Source organism: Hemitrygon akajei, chromosome 8 (genome assembly GCF_048418815.1).
Source record: "Hemitrygon akajei chromosome 8, sHemAka1.3, whole genome shotgun sequence".
In the NCBI taxonomy this organism is placed as follows: domain Eukaryota; kingdom Metazoa; phylum Chordata; class Chondrichthyes; order Myliobatiformes; family Dasyatidae; genus Hemitrygon; species Hemitrygon akajei.
Genome location: NC_133131.1, coordinates 65,535,552 through 65,554,248, shown reverse-complemented (window position 1 = coordinate 65,554,248; position 18,697 = coordinate 65,535,552). Strand labels below are relative to the sequence as shown.

Below are 18,697 nucleotides of genomic sequence, written 5' to 3'. Positions count from 1 at the left end.
CTGGACATAAATCTGTATGCCGTTTAATGAGCTGTGTTAACTGCTCTCTTTGTTCAGGCTCTAAATGATTGACTTTATCAACAAGGTTCGCTAGAATAACAGAGTTCTCTAGTCTGGTGGGTACTATGCCTATCTTTTCAAAGCGCTCCGGTCTCTCCTCAACACTCCTTTCTGCCTCATCAGTTTTCGTGACCGCACCGACCACCGCGGGGGTCATCATGTTTTCATCATGTTCACGTGAACCAATCGGCTCGGCTTTCGTCTATCAGGTGTTTCCATCACATAATTCAGCGAGTCTATTTTCTTAATCACTTTATACGGTCCTTGAAACCTTGCCTGTAGGGGGTTGGTGACGACAGGGAATAGGACGAAAATCTTATCGCCCACATGAAATTCTTGTTCTCGGGCTCGTTTATCATACCATTGTTTCATCTTTGTCTGGGAGTCTTTAAGATTTTGCTTTGCCAAATTGCATACTTTATGGAGTCTTTCTCGGAATTTCAAAACGTAGTCAATAACATTGACTTGTACCTTTGGGCTAGACCACTTCTCTTTTAGTAAGGTTAAAGGTCCTCTGGGCTTGTGACCAAAAATGAGCTCAAATGAATTGAACCCCAGAGATTCCTGAACCGTATCCCTTACTGCAACTAACAGAAGTGGTAATGCATCATCCCAGTCTGGAGTGTTTTCCTGACAGTAAGTTTTGATCATGGTCTTTAAAGTAGCGTGGAATCTTTCTAACGCTTTCCTTGAGATTCCGGATGGTATGCAGAGGCTAAAATTTGTTTCACTCCCATCTGTGTCAACATTTGCTGAAATGCGCGGGATGTAAATGTACTCCCCTGATCCGCCTGTATTTCTTTAGGTAGCCCCACTGTGGTGAAGAATTTAATGAGTGCCTTAACCACCGCAGGGGTCCTAATGTTCCCCAGGGGCACAGCGTCTGGAAATCGTGTAGCAGCACACATCATGGTCATGACGTACTGCCGCCCACTCGCAGTTCTAGGCAAAGGACCCACAAAATCCACAATGATTCGGGAAAAAGGCTCCTCGAAAGCGGGTATCGGTCTGAGAGGTGCCTTAGGGATAATCTGGTTTGGCTTTCCTACCACCTGACACGTATGGCACCTTTTACAATAGTCAGCAATATCCTTCCTCATATTTGGCCAATAAAAATCTTTCATAACCCTATCCACTGTCTCCCTTACTCCCAAATGTCCACCTAGAGGTCCCTTGTGAGCTAAGTTCAAAATTTCATCCCGATACACCTTCGGAACTACCACCTGATGTACCACCGCCCAGTCCTCATCGACTGGCACCGTGGTCGGCCTCCACTTCCTCATCAACACTCCGTCCTTCAGGTAGTAACCCTCTGGTTCTTTATCCAGTTCTGTCTCAGAAAAACTGACTCTCTCAACGCCACAAGCTCCTCGTCACGTCCCTGCTCTTTTATAAATTCTCTCCTTGCTAAGCGTAGGTCTACCTCCTCTCCTTTACCTTCTTTCAACTCCCTATTCTCCGCTTTACCATCCCCTAACCCCTCTTGGTACAGGGTCGGTAAAAACGTCTCAGCCAAATCAACACTGGACTCATTTAAACTGTCTTTTTTCTCAGCCGCCTTTCTCGACATTCTGCGAGTGATTACGCATGCGGGATAGATCTTAAAATCTAGGGGTGGGTCCTCAGCACTCACAGGCTTGCTTGTTAATTTCACTGCTGAACACACGTCACCACCTGCTAAATCGTTACCAAGAAGGACGTCCACGCCGTTTCTCGGTAATTCTGACCGTACCCCTATTTCGACTGGTCCAGATACCAGGTCACATTTTAAAATAATCCTGTACAAAGGTACAGTTTCTCTCCCTTTTCCTATGCCTCTTAACACCACCACTCCAGTTTCAGGACCGAAATCTAGCACTTCACTTAGGATCAATGACTGGTCAGCCCCAGTATCCCTCCAGATCCTCACTGGAACTGGGGGTTCTCCTTCATTCACAGACACCGCCCCTTCCGAAATAAATTTCTCACGCCCCTCTCGTACTCTCTCGACCTTGGCCTCCCTCATCGATCTGCTAACCGACTCAATACACCCTGTAGGAATTGCTGTTTTCCCTTTTCCTGTCCCCTTCTTCGGAGCAAAGCACTTAGATGCAATATGACCAACTTTTCCACAATTATAACAGGTCAAGCTAGGAACCTTCCTGCCAGCCTGCTTTTCCTCTTCCTTACCTTTACCACTAGCTCCCAGCTTATTCTCTGCCTTAGCCGGTGGACTTTCTCTACAGTCCCTACGCCTTTCTGGTAACTTTTATTTGGGGGAAACTTTGTCTTGTGGGTTAGGGCATATTCATCTGCTAACCGGGCAAATTCCGATATAGACCTATTCGGCTTCTCTTTCGGAGATACATCCGGATATTATCCGAAACACAACCTTTAAATTCTTCAATCAGAATTAACTCTCTTAAATGATGGAAATCCTCCTCCACCCTTTCTGCAGCGCACCAGCGATCCAAGAGCACACCCTTCTCGTATGCAAACTCTGTAAACGTCTGATTCCACTGTTTCTTTAAATCTCTGAACTTTTGTCTATACGCCTCAGGTAGCAACTTGTAGGCCCGAAAGATAGCCTGTTTTACTTCCTCATAATCCTCTGCAGCCCCCTCTGACAACACCGCATATGCCCGTTGAGCCTTCTCTTGTAATACACTTTGTAACAACGCCACCCACTGATCTCTGGGCCACTTCTGATTCACTGCCACCTATTCAAAATGCAAGAAGTACCTATCCACATCCGTCTCCTCGAACGGAGGTACTAACCTAAACTCCCTACTAACAATAAACTTCTCCTCTCGGTCTGCCCCGCTAACCACATGTTGCCATTTTTCCCTCCCGAACTGCGGTTGTTTCTCTGCCTCCTCCCACTCCAACTTCTTCCTTTCAACTTTCCTTTCTTCCTCCTCTGCTTCCAGCTGCCTTATCTGAAGTGCATGCTGCCTCTCCTTCTCCTTCTCAGCCAACCTTAATTTTTCTATCTCGAACTGAACCTCACCGTCGGATGGTTTCATCTCAGGGAACAATGCATCCATTTGGAACACACCCTCGGATACATAAGGAATGGCTATTGCCCTGTGTATCTCCCACTTTCTCATCGACGATTTCACTGCCGAGAGCTTTAATAGTTTCGCAACGCTCACCAATTCCACCTTCCGGGCATCCTCCAATGCCCCCGAAGTCGGGTTCTTTATAAATTTCTCTATTTCCATCTCTGCTGGTTTCCAGTCTGGCTACCCACGCAACCAGATCAGATAATGGACTTATAGCCCGATTCACTGGCCCCCCAATTTGGTAATCAAATCCCGGAAGACGAGGCCCCAATTTGTTACGTACCCCGTAACTGGGTGCTTAACCAGCAGAGAAAGAATAATTCATTGGAGTCTGGTGGTACTATATTCAACAGTGGTTATTAGTAAAATATACAAATCAATATGAATAATGCAAATATCGAGATAATACACGTTAGTAATAATAAACCTAAAAATGTGCGTTCTTCTGTGGGGAACTCGTCACTCTGGCATGAGTGGACACACACAAGCCCCCACCGGCCCTGCTATAACACTGTGAGTTAAACTGACCGATCCCTTGTTCGGTCTCCGATGCCCCACACCTTCCCGTTGGTTCCAACACTCAATCAGTGCTCAACAGTGTGTCTCCTGGTGTGTCTGAGGGGTGTCTCCCTAGACCCCACCTTTATCCCCACTCACTGGGTCTCAGGCGTCAATCAATTTTGAATGGCTGTGTCCATCAAACCAGCCCACTCCGGCTGTCCACTGAGGAATTTTAATGAACAGAATGGTACAAGATAAACAACCCTCTCAGAAGCCATAAGTCTTTCAGAAGTCATAATATGGTGAATCAACAAGTCTCGCTCCCCTGCTTTATCGCTCTCTTATCTGTAGCAGATGTTCCAATTCCAGCATGTTTTCCCTTACATCTCTCTCTCTCATTAGCAGCATAGCAACAGGAAAGGTTTGTGATTCTCCGGGGGTGGGGTGACTTGGGCAACTCTGCACCCTTCTACCCATCAGAGCTGTTCATCCTCCATAACAGCTATCCTGGAGGTCCTGTCGTTTAACTTGATGCCTAACTCCTAAACTCACCTTTTAGGCCCTTTTCACTCTTCCTACCCACATCATTGGTCCCTACTCGGACCACGACATCCGGCTGTTCTCCCTCCCTCTTGAGAATATTGAGAACTCGATCCGAGATATTGCAGACCCTGGCACCAGGGAGGCAACAGACCATCCGGGATCTCGATCTCTTCCACAGAACCTCTTATCTGCCCCTAACTATCGAATCCCCTATCACTGCCGCTCTTCTCTTTCCCCTTCTTCCCTTCTGAGCTGAGAGTCCAGCCTTGGTGCCAGAGATGCAACCACTGCAACTTGTCCCTGGTAGGTCGTCCCCACCAACAGTATCCAGTGGCATACTTATTATTAATGGGAACGGCCACATGGGTGCTCTGCTCGTTCTGTCTAATCCCCTTTCCTCTCTTGACAGTCACTCAGCTACCTGTCTCCTGACTCTTAGTGATAACTATCTCCCTGTAACTCCTGTTTATTTCTGCATCTGCCACACGAATGATCCAAAGTTCATCCAACTCCAGCTCCAGTTCCTTAACATGGTTTGACAGCAGCTGCAGCTGGATGCACCTTTTGCAGGTGTTGTCATCAGGGACAATTGTGCTCGCCCTGACTTCCCACATACTGCAAACGGAGCACTCAACTGCCCTAACTGCTGTTACCTACTCCTAAGGTAATTAAATTAGTTAAAGGAACTTACCCGGCCTTACCTCACTTGGAGTATTGCTCGTCCTCAGCCTCTGCTCGCCAAAGCCTTCCTACTCTGTCTCCCTCTACTACGTTGCCTGCTCCGTTAATCTGCTGGCTTTTAAAATTCTCCCGTTGCCTCACGGGCCGACTTTCACGCGGTTGCGCAGTCGTGCCCCGTTCAATCCTCGCTTCTGCCTGTTGAGCCAAAGCCGTACCACTCTGACTAAGTCCACACAGACGATGGCCACTACGACGACGGCTGCTATATATGGTGGTCTTGTTTTTACACCTTTAGCGCGCCACGTTATGCGCCTGCGCAGTCTAGCCTCGTTTCGCCGATTTGTTATCAAAAGCAACAACCTTTTGGATTGCTCCACAAATTTTCCAGTCTTCCAAAATATAAATTTTAGCTTTTCAACTTAACTATTCGCCAATGAGCAATTTTCACAAATGCCAATTCCCTCTGAAATGTAGAGTACTTTTCTGTCTTCAAAACCATCCAAAGTAACCGCAAAACGTAAAATAAGCGGTCAAATCTCACATTAAAAAACGTCAACACGTCTTCAAAGAACAAAGGAATAATAACAAAAAGACTGCTGGGTGTCGGCCCCCATATCTAGGCACAGAACCTCTTAAAAAAGATACAACGTCCAAAAAGACAGAAGCTCCTGAAATTCATTTCAGAGTAGCAACACATTTAAACTGATCATCCCTTCGTCTGACGATAGGATTACTTCAAACCTCCGCCCAATAGCTATTGATCCCTCATATTGAGATACATTCATTTGCAAGTGGCCACACCTCATTCAACATTTCAAAGCTACATACCATTCATATTTTAGAAGCCATTTCAGAAAATATCTTGGTCTTAAATAGTAAGCACCATCAGACCAAATTGACGAACTGTGTTACTATAATATTTTAAAAACAAGAAACGCTGGAAGGTATTTGTCATGCACTGGGTAAGCCACATTCAACACGTTTGATGCACGGTATACTCATAGTAATAAATATTCGAACATATTGTGTCCTTTCCGTAACTCTAACCTCTGATCTATGTTAGGATTCAGGTTAAGTGAACTCTTTGCTATATAGTACCGGGCATAATTACCCCCATCACCAGAGCTGCTGAACACCGAACGCGGTAGAGGATATCGTATTCCAATTTTGATTTCCTGCTCCAGTTACTCCCTCTCTTTTAGTAATATGAATGAGACGGTGGTGAAATCTTTCTGGCAGAAAAATTATTGGTGTGCTTGAATGATGATAGATGTGCAGAGATAAATCAATTAAATAACACCTGCTGTCGATCTGACGCTGGTATTTGAGGATATAGGAAGTGTGTGTAACTGGGACGTGCATAATAATATGAAATTTACGTGAATGTAAATTATTTGGAGGGATGAATGTAAGAGCGGAATAGAGATTTTAGGAAACAGTCCATACACCGACATACGATTTTGCTATTATATCAGCTTTTTCAAAATCAGTAATTGCAAACTTCTCTCCACCATACAAAACCGGTAATGTATCAAGTTTCTAACGCCCCCTATTTTCTGTATGAACCCGAACTTCCCATAGCTGGCTCTCTTTCCCAGTGCATTCACGTTATGTTCCGTGCCACTCTCACTATCAGGACTGATGAAGGGTCTCGGACCGAAACGTCAACTGTTTACTCTCTTCCATAGATGCAGCCTGGCCTGCAGAGTTCCTGCAGCGTTCTTTTGTACGTTGCTCGGATTGTCCTGTCACAGCAATGACTCGTCTGCTGAGTACTTCCAGTACATTTTGCTTGTGGGTCTGCAGAAACGCCGCAAAGGCAGTAACATTCATTGATTGACTCAGACCGATATCAGAGGTTTAGACAGCAGATTCCGCACAGCTGATGTGTTGTGCTGTGATCGTGTAGTGGTTAGTACTCCGCGTCGTGGCCGCAGCAACCTCGGTTCGAATCCGAGTCACGGCAGTCAAGTTGAACTTCCACGCATTGAACTTTCTGCAGAGCATGCTTATTATAAGCGCTCTACTTTTTGCAGAATTTCCGTCCGTCGCTTCCTCAGAAAGTTGTGTCTCCTCTGTGACCAGTTCTATTATCCAGGACACTTTGTCGCTATACCTGAAACTATTCGGTGAATTTGGAGCTGAAACTTCTCTCTAGATCAGCAAGAGCGAATTTAAACTGGCTATTATCGACCCCTGGGGCCGCGGAATGGAAGGGGCCGAAAGAGCCGCATTGCCTCAGCAACAGCACAGGATCTTTGCGCTCTGATGCAGGCACTGGCAGAGGAGAGGTGTCGTTCCCCCAGCCGCTGTGTCTGTGAGTCGCCTGCAGCTGACTCCTTTTATTAAGAGGCACTGTGCTGATGTGGCACTGATCCAGGACGCGCTTCTTCGCCGACTTGGTTCATGTTTTATTGGGGGTGTAGTGGGATGAGTTAACACTGACTGATAAAGAATTTTGATTCTCTTCGAAATTATGACATTTAGATTCTCACTGTCACTGATTTAAAATGCTCAGACTTAAGTCTGAAAACAATCTCAGATTGGCCTGGGCCCAAATAGTCTCAAAGTGCAGGTCAAAGAGCTGTGCATGACCAAGGTACGCAGCCCAACCACGAAACAGGATATTTGTACTTTGGAAGAAAGAAAATTAAATAACATTTAGCTATCCACATGTGTCATCCTTTCAACGTGAATTTGCCCATAGCCCGTCACATTTGTTTGTTCAGGACACACTATCGTTGGCCGAATCAAGGTGGTGATGAATCAGCAGATAGGAGGGAGATTGAAAATCTGGCTGAGTGGTGCCAAACCTTACTCAACGTCGACCCGTACTGGGAGATGATTATTTACTTCAGCCAGGAGAAACCAAGGAGGTCTAGAACCTGGTCTCATCCGAGTATCAAAGGTGGAGAAGGTCACTATCTTTAAATTCCTCTGTGTTGCTATTTGACAGGACCTTCCGAGCCCAGAATGTAAATGTCATTACGACGAAAGCATTGCGTATCTCCTTAGAAGTATCCGAATAGACGGAATACCATCTAAAACTTTCAGAACCATCTATATGTAACGTTTATGCTCAATTAACTAACCAGCACCAAGTTCTCTAAGAACTCCAGTTTTCACTGTCAAATAGCCATCGTACGGGTAATCGCCAGCACTGATACCCCAAATTTGCTGTGTACTGAAGGCTGTAAAGGGTAAATTCTGAAAATACCGATCGTAGAACGACCGGTACAGTAAAGTGACCTGCGACCCAGTGTCGAGTATGGCTTTTGCATCTATTCCCTCTATCCGTAGCTACACGCTAGATCGGGGTCCCACCAATCCTTCTGGGACAAGGTCTTTTCCTCTCCGGGGTCCCGTGGCACATTGCTGGGAACGTGTTTTCCCAGAGACTCCACGCCGTTCCCTCACTAAGTCTCCTCTAAGTTTCCCGAACTCACCCCCCGCCTCCTGCTAGGATACCCATGGAGTCTCCCTCCGAGAAGCTCTTGGCCGTTGACATTCGTGTCTGAAGTGCCCCTCTTCCCCACAGTTATAACACACGCCTCGTCTCGCGGGACCCCGGCCTCCCATCGGCCGTTGTGCATTCCGTCCCTTCAGGGAGGGGCCCTCTCTGTTAGTCCCTTTATGTGCTGTCTCCGAGTGGATCTGGCCCCGATCGCTTCACCACAAGGGCTACCACCGAGGACTGCACCGAACTAACGGAGCCCTCTTCCGACTCCAATGCGTCCTCCTCCTCCTCCCTCAACTCTCTGAGCAACTATACGAATGATGGGTGGGGGACGCGTTCTACGAGACTGCTGGAGTCTCATAGCAATCATTTCATGGCTCTGTGCTCCCCTCGCTACCTGGTCCATCCTTATCCGATCCACCTTATTCCCCGAAAGGACTCCCCGGCGCCTCAAACAATTTAGCCGGAAAAGATACTCAGAAAGCTTTTCCCCTTTCTCTTGACGTATGTTCCGAAAACTCCCAGAAAGCTCCACCGTGCTCCCCGCCGGACCAAAAGATTCCTCCAATGCACTTAGATACTTAGTCAGAGAAGCAGAGGGCTGGTTAACTTGCACGCCTCTTACTACCTCAACCGCCACAACCCTCAAACTTTCAACCAATCCCTGTCGCTGTTCTTCCTCAGAATACTGTAACTCACCTAGCAGCTGAGAGACGTGCTCCACCCATGTCTCATAATCATCTTCCCCTTCGGGAGGTGGGAGTCGTCCCTGAGAAAATTCTGAACTTCTGACGCAGTCCCGCCGCCTTGTTCACCAGGGGTTAATGGCTGATGCCAAGTCAGAGCCCTTACCCTTCCGTGGGGGATGGGGACTAATTAAATTTCCAAATCTGACCACTCCCTTCCATAATACCTCAGAAACAATAGGACCCGATCACTCAAATCTCCACCCCCAGCATCAGTCAACAACTCTGGTGTCCCATCAGAATCTTCCTCCGTAACAATGTGTACGCCCCATGGCCCGGCCTGACCGAGGTCACAGATACACGTTGGTAGTCCCACTGCTGTGACGTCAACACTAGTCTGAACCAACACAAAGCCTGAGTCCGCCATTTTACCAAACTTTCTGGCTACGATTTCGACTTTACCGACAGCTTTAACCATACTCAAACATCGAATTAGCTCATCCTCCGAGGTACGCATATCCACCCCACTTAATGCACAGGCATGATTAACGCGTACTTCCTCGATCGCACACCAGCGTTCAATCTTATCCGGGTCCATCTCCACTAATTTAAACCGGGCGAATTAGACAGTATCCGACAAAATTCAAATCCCGGAAGAGCAACCCATAATGTAACGCCTATACCTAATTGACTCACGTTCGTCCAGGGCAAACTAGCGTTGACCCCGCCAACAGTGTTATCGCGTTGGTGTGGATACTGTGTGATTCACCCAGGTACGAGCCCACAACGTAAAATATCAGACAGTACACAATATGCCATTAAATCATTACACTTTATAGTTATTTCCTGGTGATGGATTAGTAGAAACAAATACAATAAAGGAGCCAATTCAGTTAATTTATCAGTCCATCCTCTTCAATCGCCTGCTCGAAAAACCCGCGAAAACCTAGGTTCCCAGACATAAGAAAGAATAACACTTCTTCCACATGACAGTAAACACGTTATCAGTAATTATAACCAAAACAAACTGCTGCCGAGTACAGCAGAGACCCCATGTTATTTTACATTACAGAGAAGCCATTTTATTAACCTTAGCAGTTAACATGAGAGAGAAACTACTACATTCCCCCCTCACCGAATTTAGTCATGTCCTCATGACGTTCAAATAATTTACTCACCCTTCCTGCAAAACACTGAGCCCAATCCAAGTGCAGAAAACAGTAACATAGCTCCCCAAGACAGTGGAGATCACACCCTGCTCCCCAGGTGCTACGTTGGCCAACCAATCTGGGGGTTTCCTTATTCTCTGAGGCCTACATACTCCCTCTTCTAATTCTTCCACTTAGACACCACGCGGGACCCTTTGGAGCTACGTGGCGAGCCATCCTGGGAGCGGTCACTCAAACACCGCTGTACTCCGGAACCGTATGTCTCTTGTTCAAGACGGACATCCTCTCCTTCAGCGCCCTGCGGTACCACAGACTGTTATTCACCTGCCCCTCCTACCCCGTCTCACCCAGTGGGAGAATGGCCAGGTGTCTCTTTCTCCATCACGGAGGCATCAGCGGCCGCCATCATGTACCAAATCGTCCGAAATACCATCCTCTGAAGCAGTATCCATCACAGGGGCTGGGTGCGGGCCCTTCCCTTACGGGGTGGGCTCTTACGTCACTCCGCGTGTATGAAGAGTCCTTAAGCACAAAATGCACTTCAGATGCTGTTGGCAAATCAAGAGGTACAAAAAGGCTTGATGAACTCAGCAGGTCGGTTAGGTCTGCTTTTTTGAAGAGTCATTGTACGAGGTGCAGCCGCCAAACAGGGCTCTCGATCCACCTGCACATCTTGCCCCAGGGGCAACAGGCGGTTCCGTTGGAGAATCTTGACAGACTCCCTTCCATCCTTGGGCCTTACCAGGAAAACCGTTAGGTTTGGGATCTGAGTCTCCACCACATAGGGCGTGGCCGCCCAGCGATCAGCCAACCTGTGCTTTCCAGCAAATCCCAAATTCCTTATGAGGACTCGGTTTCCCGGTAGGTTTTGGGAGAACTTCACTTCTGGTCATACCTCCTTTTATTTCTTCGATTCTGCTTGGCGGCCGCCCCCGCACCCCAGCCAACTCGTATGCCCTTTTCAGCTCTTTCGCATATCAGACATATACTTTAAATAATGCTCCGGCGATACTTCACCCGCGTCAGTCCCTAATCAACGGCCAATGGGCGACCTTGCCTCGCGCTCAAACATCGGATAATAGGCGAGTATCCTGTAGCTTCATTGCGGGTACAGTAGTAACAGTGAATCAGATGTCCAACATGTTGACTCTATCTGCTCTTTTTGCTGATCTCCAGAGTCCCGAGCATGTCTAGCAAGGTCTGATTAAAACTCTAAGGCTGGGGATCGCCTCCGGGTGATAGGGCGTGTTCTTCGATTTCTCAACTCCCAGCATGCCCAGCAACTCATAGGTGAGCTTACTCTCAAAGTCCCGTCCCTGGTCACTAGGTATCCGCCGGGGAATCCCATAATGCACAAAATACTTTTTCCATAGCACTTTGGCCAGGGTAGTCGCCCTCTGATCCTTGGTAGGGAATGCTTGAGCATACCTGGTGTAGTGGTCCCTGATGACTCAGATATTCGTCGTGTTGCTGCCGTCGGGTTCTATGGCCAGGTAGCCCATACACACCAGGTCCAAAGACCCCGCACTCTGCAAGTATAACAAAGGAGCAGCCTGCATAGGTAGCGTCTTCCGGCGTATGCAACGAATTGCAGTACTCTTCGACCTCGGACCATATCCGGGGCCAGTAAAACCGGTCCTAGAGCAATCATAGGTCGTTTCCACCCACAAATGTCCAAAGTCATCATGCAATGACTTCAAATCAACCTTCTGATACTTCTCAGGCAGGACCTGCTGCCATCGCCGAGGTCGGTCCGGGGGTGACGTTACCAGGTATAAAATTTGGTTCTTCAACCTCAACTGAGGCCATTCTCTCAGTAACAGAGACACTGAAACGTGTTGTGTCTTCTCCGCCTGTACCACATCCCCCTTTTCAACTGCGTACCAGATAGTGCCAATGCCCGGGTCGTCTCGCTGAGCAGCTACCACTTCCCCAGGGCTTAACTCCGGCTGCTCCGTGGTCTTCGGAGCAGTCAGGTCACAGAAAACCAGGGGTAGGGCGTCATCGGAGGCCCCCAATGGGTGCATTGCAAGACTTGGCCTCTCCATCTCCGTGGCCTGCATGGTGACAGCAAACTGACACATGGCGTTCACCACGGGTCCAGGAACGCCCTCCCACTCCTCGTCCCCCTCCAGGTCCTCATGCATCCGCATCGATATTCCGGCTTCCCGGCCGGTACTTCAGGCTTTAATCATATCCAGGCGATGCTGCCAACCACTGATGGCCTGTGGCGTCCAGTTTCCCCAAGGTCAGGATGTAGGTGAGCGGGTTGTTGTCCGTCCACATCTCAACTTGATCCCGTAGTCACTCAGCTTATCTACCATCGCGCATTTCAACGCCAAAAATTCAAATTTGTGCGTGCGACAGTTTCTCTCAGAGGGCTACGAACTCCGACTGACAAACGCTACAGGCCTCAACCAGGTGCCCCGATCCTAATACAGGTCGGCTCCTAACCCCTATCGGCTGGCATCTGTGTGTAGCGCATAGGGCAATCGGGGGTCCACAAAAGCCAGCACCGGAGCTTGAGTCTTCATCTCTTTCAGCGTTTGAAAAGCCTCCTCACATTTTTCATCCCACCTCTGTCCCAACGGCTCTGACAGGTCAAATGTTCTCCAACCTCCCGTCCTCTCCTTGTTTCCCTTTACTGTCCAAGAGGAGGGTAGTTTTGCAGAAGCTGGTTCAAGGGATGAATCACCTTGGCGCAGCCCTTCACGAATCTTCGGTAATATCCACAAAACCCCAAGAACGAGCGCAGAGCGCTCACAGTCTGGGTCTTCAGCCAAGTGGTCACCGCTTCTATCTTAGTCGGGTTTGTAGCTACTCCATTGCGCGAAATTATGTATCGAACATTGCTAACAGATATCTGGCAGAATTGGCATTTGTCCAGGGAAAGTTTTAACCCTTGATCCTTCAGTCGGTTTAGCAACATCATTAGACTTCCTTCGTGTTCTTACAAGGTGATCCAAATACTATCAGGTCATCCAAATATACCCGCACTTCAAGCAAGTTCATAACCCCCACCGTTTTCTCAATGACCCTCTGAAAGGCGGCAGGGGCTCCCGATATGCCCTGGGGCATCCTTTCGAACTGGAAAAATCCCAGCTGGCATATCAATGCCGTGTTCTCTTTATCAGTCTTACTTATTGAGATCTGGTAATATCTAGTCCTCAAGTCCAGCACGCTAAACCACTTCGCCCCACTCAGACAGGCCAGAGCGTCTTCGACCCTGGGGACCGTATGTCGGTCAGGGATGGTGCCTCTGCTCACAGTCCTATAGTCCACACACATACGAATCTTCACATTCTTCTTCCAGTCCACTACGACTGGGGACGCATAAGGGCTCTGGAACTCCATAATGATCCCACCTTCCTTCAACCTACACAAATGCTGCCGCACGTCTTCCATGTCTGCAGGGCCAGTCGCCGTGATCTTTTTCTGAACGGGGTGTCCTCAGTCACCCGGATAATATGGCGACTGCTCCTGGAACAAACCACATCAATCCCGTCAATGGAAAAAGCATCTTTCAGAGTCAATATCTTCTCCATCATAATCTTAGCAGTTAACGTGGGAAAGAAACCATTACAGATAGATGTGTGGTTGCACCACTGCCTGGTATGGAGACACAAACACCCTTGAACGGAAAATCCTACCAGCAGTAGTGGATACGGCCCAGTACATCATGTTTAAGTTCTCCCCACCATTGAGCATATCTACACGGGACGTTTTTTCTAGGAAAGCAGCATCAATCATCAAAGGAGTCACGACCCAGACCACCGTTTTTCGGCGCTGCTGAGAACAGGAAGAAAATATAGGATCACAGAACCCTCATCACCAGGTTCATTAACAGTTATTACCCTTCAGCCATCAGTCTCAGAGGAAAGATCGTGGCTTCCTTCCGTGACATCCTAGGCATGGATACAATCAGACTCTTTCCCCATCACCACCCGAATAGACCTGGGCCTTCAGCAGCCGGCCGTCCAATCTGGTGCTCATGTCATGACTCGGTTTGGCCACAAGGAGCGCCAGAATTCTCTGCACTGTGATGCGCCTCCTCACCAGATTAGTGTGTGATTCTTTTTACCTGTGTCTTGTTTTAGATATCAGTGCGCCTGTATCTTCTTTCTCTATTTAAATTTACTTTGTTTGTTCGGATTTGCTCAGCCTTGAGCATGTGTACCCAGGGTTTATTTCACTTCCATCCCCGATTCTGGTCTTCTGTACACTTTGGTCCACCTGGTCAAAGTGTTTTCTGCTAGTCCAGTGGGCAAAGATACGGTACTTCACAGAAACATCTCTGGTTCAAACCCAGCCAGAGAACAATACTTGTTAAACCTTCACACCAATATGGAAGCCCATAGACCACTCATCCTTTCTTCATTAGACATGATCTGACATCGAAGCAGCGTCCTGGAAAATCTGCTGTTCGCCGATTTCTGCATTTCTGCATCCTTACTTCGTTGATGTAAATAGATCTACATAATATTCGAAGCATAGTCTAACAGATATTAATCGAGCCGTATCTACCTCGTGGCTCCTCAACGCATTCCGGTCTAATGAAGGTGAACACAACACCTCCTCAACATCCGGTCAACTTAGGCGGCAAATTTCAATGACATATGTATTTGGAAACCAAGTTCCTTCTGTTTATCAACACTGTTCAGAATTATGTCACAAACAATGTAGTCTGCCCTCATTTGGACCATTCAAAGAATATCACTCCTCACATTTCCAGAGAGAACTCCCTCAAATTGTCAACCTGACTAATCTGATCGTAATTTATTGAAATTTCATAGATCACCCCCAAGCCTTCGATGTTGTAGAACACATAAAACAGGTTTGTCCTACTGTTGGTTATAGCAGATAGATGCAACATCCTAGTGACTCTGTCCTGCGCTCATTAATAGTGACCAAAAGTGCACACAACGCTCCATTTGTGGCCTAACCTGTCACGGTCCCGATCGTTAACTCCATATTTTCTCCAAATTTCGTTTGATTGTGCCACGGTTCCGAGCGTTAATTTTCCATTTGCTCCTAATTGTCTTTGATGACGGCACACCTTGTTTCCATCAAGACCTGCAGCATAAGAACCCTGGCTTTACGACCACTAGTTGCCAGATCGTTTGTTTTTCTTGTGTGGTAATTAACTTTTCCCTGCTGCTTAGGACCGTGTGTTCTAAGTTTTGCTCCAGTTTAAAGATTTACCTATTAACTCCGTCACTACGTGTCAATTCTCTGTGTCAAGGCTCCGTGTCACGATCCCTCCTGTTGTTGCCATTTCCCTCTTGTATTTGCTATGTCCACACCAGCGAAATAATTATGATTGTCAAATCATCTATGCCTCTCATAATGCTACATATTAGTGGATATATAAATATATGTTATTTAATTTCCTTTACACCAAACTACAATTATAAATGCAATTCTTTCTCTGGTTCGGCCTCTTTCTTTGACCTTGCACAGCCATTTGACATGCACCCTAAGGCTACCTGAGTCCAGTCCAATCTGAGCTGGTTTTCAGTCCGCAATTCTGAGCACTTCACATCAGTGACGGTGAGTATATAAATGAGTTTTAATTTGGAAGTTGATGAAAAATGCTTTATCAGTCAGTGTTAACTCATCACCCATGTAACATTAACCATGTGTGACTACGAAGAAGCGAGTCCAGAATCAGTACAGCATCGCACCGTCCCTTTCAATAAAATGAATTGGCGACAGGCGACTCATAGGCACAAGGTCTGCGGTGAAAAGCACCTCTCTGCCGGCAGTGCCTGGATCAGAGAGTCGAGATTCTCTGCTCTGGCTGGGGTAATGCGTGTTTTCCGACCTACTGCATTCCGCGATTTCGGGGATCATCATAGCTCGTTTAGATTCAGAGCTTGCTGATCTATCGCGAACGTTCAGTTCCAAATGCACCAACTGGTTCAGTGTGTATTAGTCCGAGTAACAATGTGTCCAGGGGAAAGCTCCTGGTGAGAGAGATGACTCAGCTTCCTGGGAAATTGGCGGTCGGAAAATCGGCAAAAGAAGAGCGTTTAATTTGCGGGCGCTGCAGAAAGATAAATGTATGAGCACACGCCTGCCGTGACTCGGATTCGAACCGAGGTTGCTGCGGCCACAACGCAGAGTACTAACCACTATACGATCACGGCCACACACCAGCTGTGCGGTTTCTGCTGTTAAATCCTCTGACACCGGTGCGACTCAGTCAATGACTGCCACTAACTTTGCGGCGTTTCCACGGAGACACGCGCATAAAGTAATGGAAATAATCAGCAATTCACCCGTAGCTACAGCTGGAGAAACAGAGTCAACGTTAGATAGTTCCATAGTGTGCACTGCTAATATCAGTCCTGGGCAGATATCAGTCCTGGGCAGGGGACCTGGGCATGTAGAGGCAGAAATGAGAGCTTTTACAGAGGTAGCCCCATCAAGTGAAACCGAAAGATGAATCATTCCCAAGGCAAAGGCCCTCCGTTTGGACCTAATCGGGCATCTGCTTCAAGAATAAAACTGACACAGAATTTGAGTCTATCAAAATAAACAACAAACCTAAACGGAAATCACCATGAAACCGCATTGCAAAGAGGGAGACACTCTAGAAATACACAAAGAACTCTTAAACCTTTAATAAATGTTGTTAACAATTAACCAGTTCAAGTGCTCTAAAATTTCAGAGCCCAATGCTCTGATGCCCTGCACAACCCAATGAAGACGTTACAAGGCACCCAACCTTATAGCTGGCACCGTTTGGTGCAGCAAGTCCTGAAAACAACAAGAGACCTGGGTAACTTGAGAGAGGCCTGATATGTCATGTTCCTGTCCGTGAATTCCGTGTTCTGGTTCATGGTCTGGTCCGTGGACTCTGGACTCTGTGTCTTCCGGCTGTACCTTGTTTCATTTGGGCTTAATCATAGGTACTGATACTCGTCTGGGGACTTGGAATATAAGTGGTCCTGGGTTCGAGTCTAGGGGCTGGTTCGTCTTGTTAGTATCCTGTCCTTGCCTCCGTGGGGTAAGTCAGGCCGTTTTTGCTGTTACTCTGCGTTTGGACCTGTCCGTTCCTGTCCTTGCCTCCGTTGGGTAAGCCAGGCTGTCTTTGCTGTTACCCTGAGGCTGGACTATCCCCTTTCCTTCCCCTTCTCTCTGTAGCCCATGGATGAAGCCTTGCCTGCTACACTTCGCCTGGAGCCTCGCCTGCTACCCTTCGCCTATTCTTGCTGACAAGAACTACTGCCGGGGCAAGAACGGGGCCTTGCTGTGACCAGATAAGGAACCGTTTTTCGTTCCTTGGAACTGTCTCCTTGTGTCCTCGCCTTTGCTAGGTAGGTCTGGCCGGCCTAGGTAGGTCTGGCCGGCCGTTTGCCGCTACCTTGAGTTGAAACTGTCTTGTCGTGTTCAGCTTTCTGCATATGGTTTCGGGCCATGCGTCCTGTTGCCAAGGAGTGGTCCCGGCTGTGTGTTCTGCGTTCCTGTCTCCCAGGACCAAGGTTCGGTGTTCCTGTCTCCAAAGTCCAAAGCTCTGTGCTCTGCGTTCCTCTCTCCCAAGACCAAGGTTCTGGGTTCTGCTTCCAGTTTACCAAAACCAAATCTCTGTGCACTGCATTCGTTTCTCCCAAGACCAAGGCTCTGTGCTCTGCGTTCCAATCTCCCAAGACCCGGGCAATGGTTTCTACGTTGCTGTCTCCCAAGACCAAAACTCTGTGCTCCAGTGTCCCAAGTCCAAGCCTGAGCTTTATATCCACATTCAGCCCAGGAGTCCCGCGTCCTGGTCGCACGTCCACTCCTGTTGCCTTGCCACGTCTTGTCCTCGCCTAGATCCGGAGTCCGGTCCTGAGTCAAGACCCAGGTTCTGGGCCCCTGTCCCGTCTCTGGCTCGGAGTCCTTGTCCAGGTTCAAAGTTCCTAGTTCCTAGTTCCAAGTTCCAATTTCGTTGTCCAGATCCCGCATTCCTGCTCTAGTCGTAGCCCAGTCCCTGGATCCTAGTCTGTGTCTTGTTTCTTCCCCACTTCCCTTGCTTTTCTAATACTGTAATCCTGTTCCTAATACTTCAGTGCCTGTGAGTGTCTGTGTCTTTCATTTGGATACGCCCAACTTATGACATCAACAGAAGAAATCATTTAATTTGCAGACGCTGCTGAAACATAAATGTATGAAAATCCATCTGCCGTGACTCGGATTTGAACCGAGGTTGCTGCGGCCACAACGCAGAGTACTAACCACTGTACGATCACGGCCAAACACTGGCTGTGCGGTTTCTGCTGTCAAATCTTCTGATATCGGTACGACTCAATCAATGCCTGCCACTGACTGTGCGGAGTTTCAACGGCGACACAGGCATAAAGTACTGCAACTAATCAGCAGATCTCCCATAGCTACGGCTAGAGAAACAGAGTCTAGGTTCCACGTACGAGAGCAGTCCGCAGATCTGACAAGGTGACAAAATTCGCCTCGTCAATAAGACTAGATCAACTGCCAGAAAAGACAGGGAGAAGCAAGTCTTCTCGGTCAGCCCCGTGATGCATCTTTTCTGATGGAGATTGTGCAAGGGATATCGTT

General features: G+C 47.8%; 2 non-coding genes across 2 annotated transcripts; both read right to left on the bottom strand.

Annotated features, from left to right (window-relative positions):
• Positions 1–16,218: 16,218 nt before the first annotated feature.
• On the bottom strand, positions 16,219–16,290 carry trnah-gug (transfer RNA histidin (anticodon GUG)). Its single transcript has one exon. It is a non-coding gene; the product is annotated as a tRNA-His (tRNA).
• Positions 16,291–18,303: 2,013 nt separating this feature from the next.
• trnah-gug (transfer RNA histidin (anticodon GUG)) lies at positions 18,304–18,375 on the bottom strand. Its single transcript has one exon. It is a non-coding gene; the product is annotated as a tRNA-His (tRNA).
• Between the last annotated feature and the right edge of the window lie 322 nt (positions 18,376–18,697).